Below are 17,170 nucleotides of genomic sequence, written 5' to 3' on the forward strand. Positions count from 1 at the left end.
CTAGAAAGGGAAGAGGGTTCTCTACAGAATATAGATGTCCCCACAAGAGACAACTTTGCAGAGCTGTTTCAAAATATGTTAAAAAATATATTCTGGGGCAAAATACTTGGATTTCTTTCGGGTCCCACTATGTGTCATGGGATCTTATACTAGAGTCAGGTTGGAATTTTGTATCTTATTGCTGCAAACAGTCTGTTTTGTCAGTCTTAAGATCTCTGTTTTGATGTTAATGCTGGTCATCCGTACCTGAATTCCAGAGGGAGAAGGGTAAAATGAGGGATGTCTGACCTGCTCTTTCCATCATGGCTTGACCTGGTTTTTCAGATTCACTTTGCAATGCCCTTGGCCAAGAGAGGGATCCATTCAGTTGGTTGGGAGCTTTAATGTTATTTTTGGCTTACAGAGTTAAATTTTCTTCATTTTGAACAAAATGAAAATATTTTATACTTTTTTTGAGGCAACTTTAAAATTGTTCATTAAGTTCTAGTTAGTAATTTTGTAAAACTCGAACTCAACTTGGCTGGTAAAATATTCCCATTAAATTATTTCTTGGAATAAGACTATTTTGTTTCTTCAGTAAGTTGACATCAGCCAAAGCATTAATTAGTCACTAATAAAAGCACCTAAGTGGTTGGTCCATTTAAGTTCTCACTTGGACCTGTACACACTGTGGTGCTCTCACTGCTTTTATAAGTATGAAAGGAAATTAAATTTTGGGACCCCAAACTCATTTAGCCAAAGGGAAAAGTCAATCTGGGAACTGGGTCACGCAAACCTGCCTCCCCCTTTTGGTTCCTAAATAAGATGGCTACAAGATGAAAGGCTATATGCCTCCCCCATATTTTGCCCATGAGGAAATTCCTGGTGAGCTGTTAAAACTTCACCATAGCAATGCAAATTGATCGCTTATCTTCACAGGTGCAGCCACTTCAGTCCACCAGACACAAATGCATATCTGATTATTCCTGTACCGCATTTTGTCTGTGTTTTCTTATGTAAAAGGCAGATTTCCCACATTGTTCCTCTGCCCGCTTTTGCTTATGTGAAAACTGTGTGCTTCCCACCCTTTCCGCTTTAAATTTGGAGCCCTCAAATCATCTTTGGAGAAGGGCGTAGACCTGTCTCCCAGGGGTGTGTCCTTAACTTTGGCAAATAAATCTCCTAAAATGATTGAGACTTGTCTCATCATTTTCTTCAATTGACATAAGTGAGTGGATTATACATTCCATACTTATATATCACAGGCTGTTAAGAGTCAGAATATGCACCCCAGACAGAGGTGTTTCTTACTTACTTTACTTTCTTCAAAAATGTAAAACATTCCTTTATAGACCCTTTCAGACCTGAAATTTTAGCATAATGAAGAGGAATCTAAGATCTAGACAGATGCATTGACTATTAAGAGTCTATTAAGAGTCAAGTTGGAGACTAGTGGAAGCTTGGCAAAAGCAGTGCTCCTCACACTTTAATATGTATATGAGTCACCTGGAGGACTTGTTAAATGAAGTCAATTAAAAATGCAGACTCTGTTTCAGTCCCTCAGAGAAGAGCCTGAGATTCTGCATTTCTATTGAGTGCCCAGGTGATGCTGTGCTGCTGGTCCCTGGTGCATACTCTTGTAGGACAGTCTTCTGGATGACCTTGGACCAATCCAGCTCTACCCTATTCTTGTAGGTAGTGCTTCAGAATAACTCTAGAATGTTCTGGGAATGAAACATGCTGAGATAGGGAAGGGCTGACTAGAAAAACTCTGACTTGTTTCCAGCCCCCCTTAGAAGCAGGATGTCCTTCAACATTTTAACCCAGCATGTCTTATTGCTCCCAGGGTATAAAACCCAAAGAGTTGAGCTGCTTTTCAGAGTCCCTGAGCTGTGGTGCAGTTGGGACATGCACAGACCAGATTTTATCTGCCTCAGGCAGCTTTCCTCAACCTAGCTCATCTTAAATCCCAGTCTTCTGTTATATACTGCTGCCTATCTGTAAGTAATAATTCCACTTCATATAACTTGTCCGTGTGTGTGTATGTGTGTGTATGGCGGGTATTCTGTCTCACCAGACTCAGACAGCTTGGTAACCAATGTACAGTGAACCTGCTTCACAGCTCGGATTAACAAAATATTATAAAGAAGAACATGATTTTCTGAGCTTCCTTTGGGCACCATACATTTTGAAAAATCTCAGCACCAAATGTTAAAATACTTTCCCTCTTGTTTCCCTCTTGTCCCAAAACCATCACTATATACTGGAATAGGAGTGAGCTGTTCACTTAAAGCCTGTTATCAATACGTTTGTCAATGGCCTATTAGGTGGCCTGGTATAAAAGTACAGCCCAAGAAGATGTCTGTATCAAATGGGGACTGCCTCACCCAATGATATTCACTTCAGGTTTTGTAGAGATTTTGTGTCTGTGCGTGTTTCAGTGGGGAAAGACAGGAAGAGAGCGAGAGAGAATCAGCAGAGCAGAGGAGAGAGACTACATAACAAACAGTGTCTTCATTCTTAGAGGATATAAAGGCTACTTTCTACAGTTACTGCTGCATCACTGGAGTCTCTGACAGACACTAGAACTGGAGTGAGTCCTATTGTGTACTCAGTTCTTTCTGAGACCTGATATGCAATTCTTGAGACATCTTATGTTACTTGCTTATGGATCCTCACAAATAAACAAATTATTTACATATGAAATAACTGAGTATCTGAGAATTCTCAACATTCTCTCAGAAAAGCCCTAAGCTCCTCTACTGTTCAGACTCTTCAAATGTCTACTTCTGTACTTTGAAGAATTATAGTGAAAACTTTCCTCAAACTCTGTCATTGGGAGTATATAGAGAGCTAGGTGCTTTTCCAGTAATGCTTATGCACAAACAAGGTTTATAATCCAGAGAATTTCACCAACTTTAAGACATTCTCAGTAGAAAAAGCAAATGGGGAAGAAGTAAAGATAGATTCTTTCATTATTATCAATGGTAACCATAATACTCAAGCTAACCAGTGGTTAGCAAACACAAAGCAGGGGGAAGAATCCCATCCTTATGTTAAGATTGTAGCTAGAGTCTTATTTAAAGACAATTTCAATTTAATGTTCAAGGAGATATCTATGAAAATTCAATTGGATTTCAAATTTCAGGAATTCATAAGGTCAGGGAAAATCTTAACAAGTGTGGTAAAGATAAAAATATCTCAGATCCTTACCTTAAATATTGAAAAAACATGTGACATGCTGACAACATGTATTAAACTGCCCTTTCTCCACTCCCAGGACACCTTACCTCTGAAAAAAAAAATTATTTTAGCAGTGTGAAATAGACTGGGATGTTTGAAATGGAGTTTTACCAACAGAGTTTATATTTTACATCTCACAGACTGAGGAATTTCAAGGTAAGTTTATGGTATTAGGGAAGGAAAAGACATCTTGTAAAATCCACAAGGGTCATCATGGTAAGAGAAGTTGTCTGACTGAGATGAGTTTTCTAAAATCTTGATTCCCCAAACTGGTGCTCATCTGACTGTAATCAGATTTTTTTTAAAAAAACAAAACACCTCAATATTATAAAGCATTAAATTCATACAAAGAAATAGACATTAAGATGTATATTTACATCTTACATTAGGTGCATCAATGAGTACACAGGCTGGGAACAAGATTGCCCAGCTAAGTATAACTAGGGAAAATGAACTTGCCTGCTATCTTAATGACTGTCTTTTAGGAAGGGTTACTTCTTAGACCCATGTGTAACTCACAAATAGATAGGGGAAACCTATTAGAGAAAAAGTATGAGGTTGCCACAGAAACGTTAAGTAAGCCCTACCTCTGGTAGGTGAGCAGTTCCAGGGTTTCCATTTCTTTCTGACAGTATATGAAAGAAAATGCTTAAAAATTTTGAAATTCTAGAATGAAGACAGCATCACGTAACTTTGTTCTCACTGCTTCAAAGTTTTGGGAGGAAACCATGGCTCTTTCATGTTCCCCATTGGCCCCTCCCCAACAATAATTTTACCACATATGCTACTGGTTTGCAGTGGTTTGATTTGTTGTTTTCTTAGAGGGCAAATGAAAATTTATCATTTCTGGAACTTCATACTTCCATTCTTTTAGGAGACTTTATGAACTTCAAAGCCCTTTAGTTTTATTCTATTTAATCTTCATAAAAATAATTTCAGGGTTATATTTAATAATTATATATTTGTTTTGATTAAAAAGATAATAGGAAATAACTCACATATATTTATTTATAAAACCTTTCTAAAAACCACGTGCTGTTATAAAAGCACCACATTCCTAGCACCTCACTCATTACATTTCCCTGTGCTATGCTCTTGCTAGTCTATACATAAGCAAAGGTGAAAAGCCTGTTTATGCTAAGTAAATACAAACTTGCATTTATGTATTTTTCTGCTATAAATGAAATTTGGAAGAGACCTAAACAACATGAGTCACTGTGGTCTTCTTCAAAAAAACATTTTCAAAAACAAAATAGGCGTGTTCTCATTTTCTTACTATATTAATATTATTTTAAAGGAAATAATTAAAATTATACTTTCTGGTGATTGACACCATAATAATCACTTGGTTTTGATGAACTTTCCTTTTAAGACAACTCTAAATTTTGGAATTGAATTTTTAAATTTGTTAACAAGAAATTCTCACCAGTCAATTTTTATTTTTTTGAGACAGGGTCTTGCTCTGTCACTCAGGCTGGCTCACTGCAGCATCAGCCTCCTGGTATCAAGCCATCCTCTTGCCTCAACCTCCCATGCCTCCCATGTAGCTGAGACCACAGGTGCATGCCATAGCACATCACTATTTTTTTTTTTATTTTACTTTTTGTGAAGATGGGTGGGGGGTGGTCTCACTTTGTTGCTCAGGTGGGTCTCAAACTCTTGCACTGTTTTTTTTTTTAATTTTACTTTTTGTGAAGATGGGGAGGGTGGTCTCACTTTGTTGCTCAGGTGGGTCTCAAACTCTTGGGTTCTAGCAATCCTCTCGCCTCAGCTTCCCAAAGTGCTAGGATTATAGGCATGAGCCACCACATGACCAGCCTTGCAAACAGTATTGATTTAAACTTTCTACATTATCAAGACAATTTTAAGGGGTTAATAAATGATAAGAAGGGATATAAATTTTGTTTATAATAATATTGGTATTAATGGGACTAGTGCTACACTCTTAAACATAAAACAGAGAGATGTGTTTTGATCAGATGAAATAGTTAATGAGACTTTCTTGTTAATATCAATTTATATTTCAATAAGTGAAAAAATCATCTGAAATATATTCTTCATGGATATCTGTATATTTTGAACACTTAAGGTGTATGTTTAGTAATACTATTTTATGTACATTATGTTTTTTAATATCCAATGCTGGAATTTTTTAAAAAAATTTTAGTAATCATCACATTCTTTTCCAAGTAACAGGGTTCTTGAAAGTACTTGGCTTGGCCAGGCATGGTAGCTCAAGCCTATAATCCCAGCACTTTGGGAGGCCAAGGTGGGTGGATCACGAGGTCAGGAGTTCAAGACCAGCCTGGCCAAGATGGTAAAACCCTGTCTCTACTAAAAATACAAAAATTAGCCGGGCACGGTGGTAGGTTCCTGTAGTCCCAGCTACTCGGGAGGCTGAGGCAGGAGAATCGCTTGAACGTGGGAGGCGGAGGTTGCAGTGAGCCGAGATCGTGCCACTGCACTCTAGCCTGAGTGACAGAGCGAGACTCCATCTCAAAAAAAAAAAAAAAAGGAACGTACTTGGCTTATGTGTTGCTTATAAAGGAATACATGTATAAATACTTAATGAATGGATATACAGCACCTGTTGGGTCATGGCATATCAAAGGAGCATCAAAACTCTGAAAGAGACAAATATAAGAAAGGTTAATTTTAGTCTATTTTCTGTTAACCCTTTGTGTTATTGCAAAAAAATGATTTTTTTTCTCATTCAAGTGAGATGGATTACAATAGACTCAACATTAAACTAGCAAAAATAAATATATGTGATAACAACTATGCTATCACATTGAGACTGCATTTACTCATTTTTTATTTCAGGAAGAGAACTTCAAGACTTTGATTCCAAGTTTCTCCTTTTACCTAAGCTGCAGAATGGTAATTGGCTTTCCCATGTTACAGAGTTAGTTTCCATAAAATTTAGACGAAATCTCTGCTGACTTCTAGTTCCAAGCATTTTATAAATATTACACTAATTAACTCTGCAGCTCAACTTCTTTTCAGTTTTTCTGTTTAAACTATACTAAGTTCTTACCACTTAGCTTATTACAATATGTCTGTAAGATGATTTAACCAGATTGGTTTTCGAAAATAAGCTACATTTGAACCTTCAAATATATACATATATATTTTTGTTTTACGTTCATTTAGATAAAATTAAGTACAGTAACAGAGAATAGCAATTTTTTTCTAATTTAAATTTGAAGTCCTAAAATTTACCCTTTCAAATAAAATGTTTGTTTTTTACAGTTCAAGTTATAATATAAAATACTTCTTTATAGACTTAAATTTGGTGGCATTTCAGAGGCTTGGCTGAACCCTATAGCTTGAACTTGTTAATGAAATAAAAATTTAATATCCTTATAATAGATGAAGGAAAATTATTAATCTTCATCTTAGCCAAATAATATGTTAATGAAAAACATAGTTATCATTTAAGGTCTCATAATTTGCCATAGTGGTCATTGGAAAACACTTATTTTCCTATGAACTGTTAATTCCAATTACATTAACTTCTCAGAGTGAGATAAAGAGGCATGCAAATGTGTACAGTTAAATTACAGATTATAGAACTATACTTCCCCTTTAAAGCAAGTACCTCAGTCTTTCTGGATCACTGTCCTACTTTTCAACACTTTTCAACACCCATTTACACTATTATTTAACTTAAAGGGCCAGAGCATTATTTTGAGTTGAGTGATCATGGCACACACCATAACAGATGATGCATGCACTATTACACTCCTTCATACACTGAGAGGTTATGCTGGAGTAGAAGGAGATAGTGCATTCTTCCCACACTACTACAAGCACCTCAAAGGCGGATAATCAGGCCTTAGGCTATGCCAAGTCCTTAAATCATTTTAGAAAGAATCCTTATCTACTGATCTACTGCTAGCATCTAACATGACCCACAGATATTTACAACAATTTACCAAGGTAATAATGGAGCATCAACTTGGCAACTGTCGATTATGAATACATCACTGGGTTACACAAGGTCCATCCTGTCATTTCTGAGGCAAGTCACTGAAGCTCTTTGAGCCTCACCCAGCATTCTCCTCTGTGAAACAGATAATAGAAATTACTGCAAAAAAGTAGAATCTATTTAGAAAATATAGTAGGAAGAGATACTCTTGTAGGGCTCAAAAGGCAAAGGATATAATGTTTGGGCCTAAAAAGGAAAATAAGTAGGCAGAGGAACTAGTCAATGTGGCTAATGACAAAAAGAAAAAAAAGAATTAATATTTGCAAATCCCGTAATGATTGGGGGAAAGTTGTGATGACTAAAGTAGAGGCTAGACAGAAAATATCTACTACACAGCCTGCAGCATTTCATGTCCATTTCTAATAATTAGAGACAAGATCACCTCCAGCAGAGAAGGGAAAAGAAAAAGGTAGATACATGCATATTGATTTGAAAAGCATAAAAAAGGTACTAAAATGCATAGTAATTATTAATAAGTGTTTTTATTTTTATTTTTTTCCTCTGTGGTCTGAAGTGGATAACAGGGAAGAGAGCAAGGACTTTCTAATAGTTAAATTTGGGGACAGACTGGGGACACTTTTCTAATTTTCTCCAGGCCCCAACCCATATTGTAGAATGTTATGCTATTCTGGAAAAAGGAATACATACCTGTGGTTGGCAATCTTTCCAACTATGTCTACATGGCAAGGTTAACATTCATATTCAAAGCAACCAAATATATCTCAAAATTTTAAAAAAGTTAATCTCAATGACCAAATAAAGAGTCTATGAAGAGATTCATGCATGTGAAGTTATCTATTATATCATTAAAAGTGACATTTCAAATCCATGGGGCAAAGTAATAAAAATGACTTAAAAGCAATTGACTTTTCATTTGGAAAAAAATTAAAACTGAATGCCTACTTCACATGATATAAAAATATATATTCCAGAAGGGATTAGAGGGTAACATGAAAAATACATAAATTATAGTCCACTATAAGATAATATTGTTTTAATTTTTGTAAAATGTTTTTCTAAGCGAGACACAAATCCCTAAAACCATAAGGAAAAGGCTGAGTAATTTGTGCTCATGAAATTGAAAAAAAACAGTTCATAAAACAAGAGATTATATGTAGTTAAAAATGATTTAGCAATCGCTTTACAGGGTATTTATCCAAAGGATAGGAAATAGTTATATCAAAGGGATACCTGCACTCACATGTTTACTGTAGCTCCATTCACAATAGCAAAGATATGGTGTCAAACTAAGTGTCCCACAGCAGTTAAGTGAATAAAGAAACTGCGGTATATAGACACAGTGGAATAGTGTCCAGCCATAAAAACGATGAAATTCCTGTTGTTTTTAGCTACATGGAGGAAACTGGAAATCATTATGTTAAATGAGTGAAACAAGCCAGACACAGAAAGACAAGTATTGCTTGATTGCCATATGCCCTATGTGGGAATTAAAAGTTGATCTCATAGAGGGAGAGAGGAGAATGACAGAGGTTGGGAAGGGTGTTTATGTGGGGTGGGAGATGAAGAGAGCTTGGTGCATGGGTACAAACATACAGTTAAATTGAAGAAATAAGTACCAATGTTTGATAGCAGAGTAGGGTGACTATAGTTAATAATAACGTATTGTACACTTCAAAATAGTTAGAAGAGAGGATTTGAAATGTCTCTACCACATAGAAATGATAAATACTTGAGAGGATGGATACCCTATATAGCTTGACTTTGATCACTACACATTCTATACATGTAACAAAATATGACGTGTACCTCATAAAAATATGTAAATATTATATCAAGAATATCTTGACTGGCTGAAAATGTTGACAAATGACATTATTAACAAATGATTTGTACTTTTCAGTGTTCCACTTTTATGAAACTACTATAAATGTTTATAAGAACTACTTTTATAGTACTACTTTCATAGTTCTTAACTACTTTTATAGTTCTTGTAAACATTAAGTGTTAATACAGAATGTATTAAAATATACTAACATATATTGAGCATTTTATATCTCAGTATGTTAGAGGCATTTTATATGTTATAAAATACATACATTATAAATGTTATATTGTACATTATGTATAAAGTATATATGTTATAAAGATGCCTTATACACTAACTATATGTATATAGTAGTATTATCTAATATTTGCTAAATATTTACTAGATTGCAGGCTCTATGCTAAGGGCCTGTTACTTATTTAATACTCATAGTAACCCTGTGATGTTGGTACTTATTGTTTCTTTTTTATAGGTTAAGAATATTTAATCTCAAAATAGTGAAATACCTCAGTCAAGGGTTCACACTACTTAGATAGCAGAAAAGTCTGACCCCAGAGCCTGTGCTTAGAAGCATATTATGTGAAGTTGTAAGTTCTTATATTGTTATTTATAATAGTGAACATTTTGGAAATAGGTGTCAACAAAATTATGATACATTCATAATGTTGAAGAATATGCAGTGGTTAAATATATTTATATATATATATGTCTACTAACATGGAACACAACTTCAGAATATATTAAGTGGGAGGAAGAGTTACAGGAAACAATGATCCATTTAAGTTTTAAAAATCCTATTATGTATGAAGAAAAAGGTAGATACATGCATATTGACTTGTAAAGCATAAAAAAGGTATGAAAAATGCATAGTAATTGTTAATAATTGTGTTTTTTTTTTCCTCTATGGTCTTAAGTGGATAACAGGGAGGAGATCAAGGACTTTCTAATAGTATTTTCTTTGTTTGGTAATGTTTGAGTTTCTTACAAAGATAATATTGTCTTATATTACCATTTTTAAAAATTTAAAACCACATTTTCTTTGGGAAATATGAACAGATTGTTTTGACTATGATTTCGTAGGAATTGTTGGTCTCTATGTAGTGCATGCAGAATGTTTGATATATGTAACGTCATTCCTAAAGGAAAGTGTCAAAATACTCTGTGAAATAGAACACAGTATACAATGTTAGTTTTGATTAGGGTATATATATGAGTACACATGACATAAGTATTATATTTGATTAGGGTATGTATGTACACAGACATAAGTATTATATATAATACTTATTATATATTATACTTACATATATTATATATAATACTTATATATAATACACATATAATATAGAACTTATATATAATATATATAATACATATATAATATATAACTTATATATAATATATATAATACTTATATATAATAAGTGTTATACATAATACTTATATATAATTATTATCTATTACTTATATATTATATTTTATAATTATATGATTAAGTATATTTTAATATTATTAATTATATATAATACTTATGTCTGTATATATAATCATATTTGTTATGTGTATAAATATGTATTATATATTTTATATATATAATACTTAAGATTGATTGTGTTAGAATTGATGTGATTATTTGAACGTTTGTATGACCAATTAACCTAATGACAAATAATTCCCCATATCTAAAATATTACAAATTATCTCCGAAAACATATATATTATTTTATGCATCAGTATCTTAAGATCAATGTGTTAAATAATGTCTCATCAAAATGTAATTTTATAGTCTACATTATGTTTAACTTTGATGGCTCTAAAATGGGTTAAATCTGTCAAACAGAGCAACTCCTAATTCCTTTCCCTCATACACATAATTCCCTATCCTAATCCTCCTCCAAAGAAGAAGTCTCCCTGAGTTTTGTATCTACAAGTCCACTCTCTGACCCTCATGTCGGAACGTGAGGCTCATATTTCTTTCCCTGTAATTCTTTCATGCACAAGTTTTATGGCCTCCACCTTGAGATACCATTACCAGTGAAGCTGAGTTATTATATACCAAATTGAAATGAGCCAGGAAATGTTTCTCACAATATTTCACAATTCCTAATGCAGGTATAGGCCCTGATAGAATCCCCAAAATTGCTATCAAAGTTCAAATTGAATGTGAACCATAGAATGCTTCAATTCACATAAGAAAGATCTATCATTGCTCTGCATTTGGCATAGGGTTAATCTAAAACTGAGGTCTTAATTGGTTGACTTGCAGTTTAGATATCCATAAATAATGCAGATATGAATTTATCTGTAATCAGCCTTTTCTGTCTTTCAGCACCACAGGGTAGACCTTCTTTTCTTGTTCAATTGAAACAAATGTGAAAAGGCACATAGATAGTTTTTTTTTTTTTTTTTTTTTACCATGTTCTATTCTTGTTTTTTTTTTTGTCTTAACATTTTACTGGAGTGAAGTAGCACATACACAGAAAAGTGCACATATCATAGTATAGAGCACAATGATTTTCACACACTAAGCACTCTGGTAACCAACACTCAGATGAATAAATCGGCAATTATCACCATCCCTGCTTAGTGTCATTCCTGTTCATGGAGGAATTTCAGAGAAGCTGCCACCAAAGCTTCCATACCTAAGTGAGTGTTTCTAAGGAGGAAGCCTGAAAGCTGTAAGCAAAACTCTACTTCTGTGCTCTGCCAGTTGCCACAGACACACTTATATATGCTTGCATCTGCTGATAGCAAATAATGCTGTGGCATAAGAGAAAATATATATTTGGTCTCTACACCTGTCTCTTGACATAGAGCTCCTAAAACCCTTGTAGTTCCCTGAGTGATAGGGTGCTAAGAGCATCCTTTGTTCAATTTGACCTTTGACCCTGGTTTGTGACATAGAGCTCCTTAACTTCTTGGAATTTCCCGGGTGATAAAAATATCTTTTGTTCTAATGAGGCAACACTTGGTAGGGTCCTGGATAGCTTCAAGTTGGGGGCTGGTTGCCAGGAAGACCAAGCCATGATTAGAAACTTGAAACTTTCAGCCTCAGAGACGCTGGGAATTGAGTTAGTAATCAATCATGCCTATGTGATGAAGCCTCCATAACAATCCCTCAACTACAGGTTCAGAGAACTTCTGGGCATCGAATATATTGATGTGCTTGGAGAGTGTCACATCACAACTCCTTGGGCACAGAAGCTCCTATGCTCAGGAACCCTCAGTCCCCATTCTATGTACATACCTCTTCATCTGGCTGTTCATCTGTATTCTTTCTAATATCCTTTACAATACAGTGGTAAATTTAAGTAAATATTTGCTTGAGTTTTGTGAGCTGTTTTAGCAAATTATTTGACATGAGGAGGGTGAGAAGTTCTGATTTATAACTGGTTGGTCAGAAGTATAGGTGACAACCTGGATCTTGTGATTGGCATTTGAAGAGGTAAACAGATTTGTGGGACTGAGCCCTTAATCTCTTGGATCTGCACTAACTCCAAGTAGTTGCAGAATTAAACTGTAGGACATCAAGTTGGTATCTGTACAGTTGGTATGTCAGTTGGTGCGGGAAAACTTGATAAACATTTGGTGTCAGAAATGTTCTGTGGGTAAAAATAGGTTTCCTTTAAATGGCTTCTCCTTCTCCCCAGTCTATCCAATTTTACCTGAGTGCCTTCCACTGAAGAATTAAAATAGAAAGCTATTAGAAAGGGTATATGGTAAATAATATTTTAAGGCTTTATACTACCACAATCAAACAACAGGTCTAGAAGAGTAGACAAGATACTGATTATCAACAAACACAACTGGCACACTTTCTGAGTCTTCTGAAACCTAGAGAAATCATCTTTCATGGTGCGAACATGATTTACTGTTGATATGTCACTAATAGGGAGTGAAAAATTTGAAAAAAAATTAATATGTTGGGGTGTTTGATATTAACTATAGGAAGTCAAAAAGACTCACAATTTCCCCTTTGCATTTTAAATTTTTTTAAAAATTATACTTTTTTTTAAATTATGGATCAATATTTACAAATGTGGAAAGACCGATACGAGAAAATTCCATTGTCGCATCTTCCAATTTCAGTCTTACATCTGTACACCCCACCTTCTTCCACCTCTTCCTTAAGGATAATCGATACAAATTTAAAATATATGTACTTTAATCAATAAATATTTATTAGGGATATCTAAAATATAAGACTTTTTAAACATAACCACAATATTGCTATTTATTATGCCTAAAACATGTGTAAAGTTAATTGTTTAATAACACCAAATATTTTGGCAGTGTTTAAGTATCTCTATTTGATAATTTTTAAAAGAATCAAGATCTTGATAAAATCTATACATTGCATTTGGATGATAAATTGCAAGAGTCTCCTTTATATAGTCTCTCTCTCTCTCTCTCTCTCTCCCTCCCCCCCACACACACCCCTCTCTCTCTCTCTCTCTAGAAGTTTATTTATTGACTATTCAGGTGGTTATGCACAGTATGGATTTGGTTGATTTCATCCCTGTGGTATTATTTAACATGTTTCTCTGTGCCATGTTACTGTTAAGAGCCTTGTCCAGATTCTGAAATGTGGTGCTGTGTACTAACACCAGGAGGCACATAATGTCCAGCTTTTTCTCCTTTGTGTTTTTAGCTGTTATTAGGTCATTATTTTTCTTGAAGTTGCAAAATGCTGACATTCTGACTCTACTATTCTTCGTTTAGAATCTGGAGGAGAATTTTCACAACTTAATTAATTGGTTATCCTTAAGTACAGTTCACAATGGAAAAGGTGGATAGACTCTTGATTTTTTTTCTTTATGTATCAGTCCTCAAATAGTTTTCTGGGACCTCAAATGTGGGCAATGTGTACTCAGTTCTAACACAATATTTAAGAGTTCTGTAACACTGAAAAAATTATGTTTCCTCTCTGTTGATATGTAAATCTGGTGGAGATGTTTGAATAATTAGAAATAATTCACACAAGAAAATGCCTAGCTGACACTTTTGCATACAGTAAAAACTCAATCCATTATTATAATCATTACTGTTTGTTTAAATACTCCATATTCAATGTTTACACATACAGCTTGAGGAAATAGGAGAAATATTGAACTATGTATTATATAAATATATATAACATTATATATAACATATATGATATATAATACATATATATTATCTTATGTATGTTATATGTAATATATATGCACAGAGAAAAAGAGCACAGTAGAGTTACCAAAAGAAAAAATGTTTATTTGGGGAATGTGTCCTAAAACACTGGATTATTTTTATATTACATGTAAACAATAGCCATACTTCAAGCCCCTCTGCCATTTTTACTTGCCCTCTTCTCAGTGAAGAGATTTCAAAAATGCCAGTTTTTCAGACAGGAGAGAAGATAAAGGGTTTGAGACAGCAAAACAATAGAGCTAAGAAATATAAACTTGGTCTAAGTCTTTTGACAAAATCTAGCATCAGCCTGAAAATTTATCATTCTTTTCAGTATATGTTTCATGTAAGCTTGTTAGAAAAGAAGAATAAGATTACGTATACAGATGGCTAACTCAGCAGGTGAGAGCTTGATTAATCTCAGGTCAAGACCTCATGTCTCCTATGGGCTCATTATTTTCACACGTTTCCATGTCCACAGTGTACATATTTAACCCAGGTCAGTCATTTCATAAATGCTTATTCAGATTCATTCATAATGGGTAAATTCTTGAAGTTCTAACTCCACAATAAAAGAAAAACTTATAGCACATTCATAATAATATTGGATTTGTAGTTTCAATCACAAATTAAAACCAACAATAATGTTTTTATGCCCATTATCCATTGTCTCTATGTTAATGAATTCCATTGATCCATCAACTTATATTTAGGGTTTCTGATTGTCTATTTTGCTGACAAGTCAATACCTTCAACTCATTGAAACCATGGAAAATTCATAAGATGTGCAATAGAGGTGAGTTGATGTCAGATGGCTATCTGATAATTCTTCCCATGTGTGGGTTACTCTGACTCTGAGTATCAAAAAGAAAAAGTCCATCTCTTCCTAGAGAACTGTGAGATTTTCAGCCTCTCTTGCAGCTAGATTGAGAGCATGTGATCTAGTTTCTCAAGTCAGTTTTTCCCACCTTAGACTTTGAATTGGAATTTAGGGCAAAAACCATAGAACACCAATTTTAGCAATAGTGGCAACATCACCAAGGCCCCAGGAATAGGAGCAGCAATAGTATAAGCAGTGCAGTGCACAGGGAGAATACAGTATTTGGTGCTGACAGTGACAGAAGTGCAAGCTGGCATATGTGCTGTGCAGCAGCAGCAGCAGCCAGACAGTTCTCACAGAGCTGATATTTGATGTGGCAGCCAGTCTGCTGCTAACTGCAACCTAGCTTTTCCTCTTCTTGGCCATTTTTCCAACCTGATTCTTCAATCTTCCTGACTTTTGTGTACTGCTTGCTGCCCTCTACATAAATATTCTGTTTAAATTAACAAGTTTGCTCCTGTTACACAAAACAAAGAATCTAACTGGCACAAGAAGTGATCACAGAAGCTCAAGAAAATGCAGACGATCTGAGATGGATTTTCTTGACAGAGTTGATGTGAAAAACACAACTAACATTTGGGGAAATAATTCTGTTCATCCCTAGCATGCAATGGCTAAACGAATGTATTCCATGCTACGTGAACTCTAATCATCTGAATAGATGTTATAATACCTTTCAATGAAATTAGCCAGTTCTTACTATCCAAATTGAAAACCTGGTATAACAAACCTACAAGCAAGTTTCAGTGAAAACATTTAAATTGCATGGATATTAATGTGAAAATATGCAGAGTATGTCGTAGTTTTACCTCAGTGATTTCCTCAATAAATTTTTGTCTTGTACTTGCATTTAAAAATATGATGTGTATTTTTTGCTATCATTTATTCCTACATGAGTAAGTTTAAAAAGTCTAATGAAGTAGAAATGCTGTGAAGAAAATAGGTGAGCCTAAGAGGCACCAAAATTATATATTAGAAAAAACATTTGAGGTAATAAAGCATTTTAACAGAGGTGACTACTTAAAATACATGATCATGGCCATACACATATTCCCAATAACTGTTTAAGTGAGTTGTTTCTCAGCATGGGAAAATAAATAACAATTATGAAAGATAGCTATTGCTAGTTTTACCAGTGAAGGGTCTTGACTATGAGTCGTCCAGGTTCTTGGCATTTTGAACAAAGAATTGGAATAAGTACACAAACAAAGCAGTGAAAGAATGAAGCAACAAAAGCACAGATGTAATGAAATGAAAGTACACTCCACAGAGTGGGAGTAGGTTAGAGCAAGCAGCTCAAGAACTCTGGTTACAGAAATTTCTGGGGTTTAAATACCCTCTAGAGGTTTCCCATTGGTTAATTGGTTACACCCTATATAAATGAAGCAGTGGGCCATGACCAGTCTGATTGGTTGTGGGAGGGGGCCAATCAGAGGCTGAAGTAAAGTTACAAAATTATACATGAAGACTGGTTGGGGGGGTACCAATCAGAGATACTTTCCATTTTTTATTTGGGCAAGGGAGTAGCCTCTGATCCTTTTGTTACTTGGATGTGGAGAGGTGGGGTTTTCCTTCTGATTCAGTTCTAGGAGGTCAGCTCAGTGTTAGGTTCCCTGACTCCAGACCCTATTGTCCTGCCTCACTGGTTCTGGAAAATTTCAACATGTTACCTATATATGGCATATTAATTTTGAAAAAAAAAATCAGAGAATTAGCATGCCCAGTGCATGTGAACCACAATCAGTGTTGGCTGCCTCTGAACATCATATTGGTACAGCAGAAAGTGCCAAACATATTTAAAGACCTGAATAAGGCCACGATAAAGTAGTATGGTGACTTAGCGAAGGAGCTCAGAAGTAGACTGAGTTAGGGTAGATTAAGGTATTTAAGAATCATGCAATGCTGCATGATTTGAAGATTATGGGTCAAGGAGTTTCTGCTGATAATGAGGCTGCAGTAGTCTATGAATTGCAAAATTCTACTGTTTCTGACTTCACGCCATTGGGAAATGATTGACAAAAAGTAAGAACATCATAAATCTTGGTAAGAAGCTTGAATTTAGTGAGATGTCTAGAAATATGCTGATGAAATGTTGTCAACACATAGTGAATTGCTTACTATG

This window comes from Pan paniscus, chromosome 9, assembly GCF_029289425.2.
Source record: "Pan paniscus chromosome 9, NHGRI_mPanPan1-v2.0_pri, whole genome shotgun sequence".
NCBI lineage: Eukaryota > Metazoa > Chordata > Mammalia > Primates > Hominidae > Pan > Pan paniscus.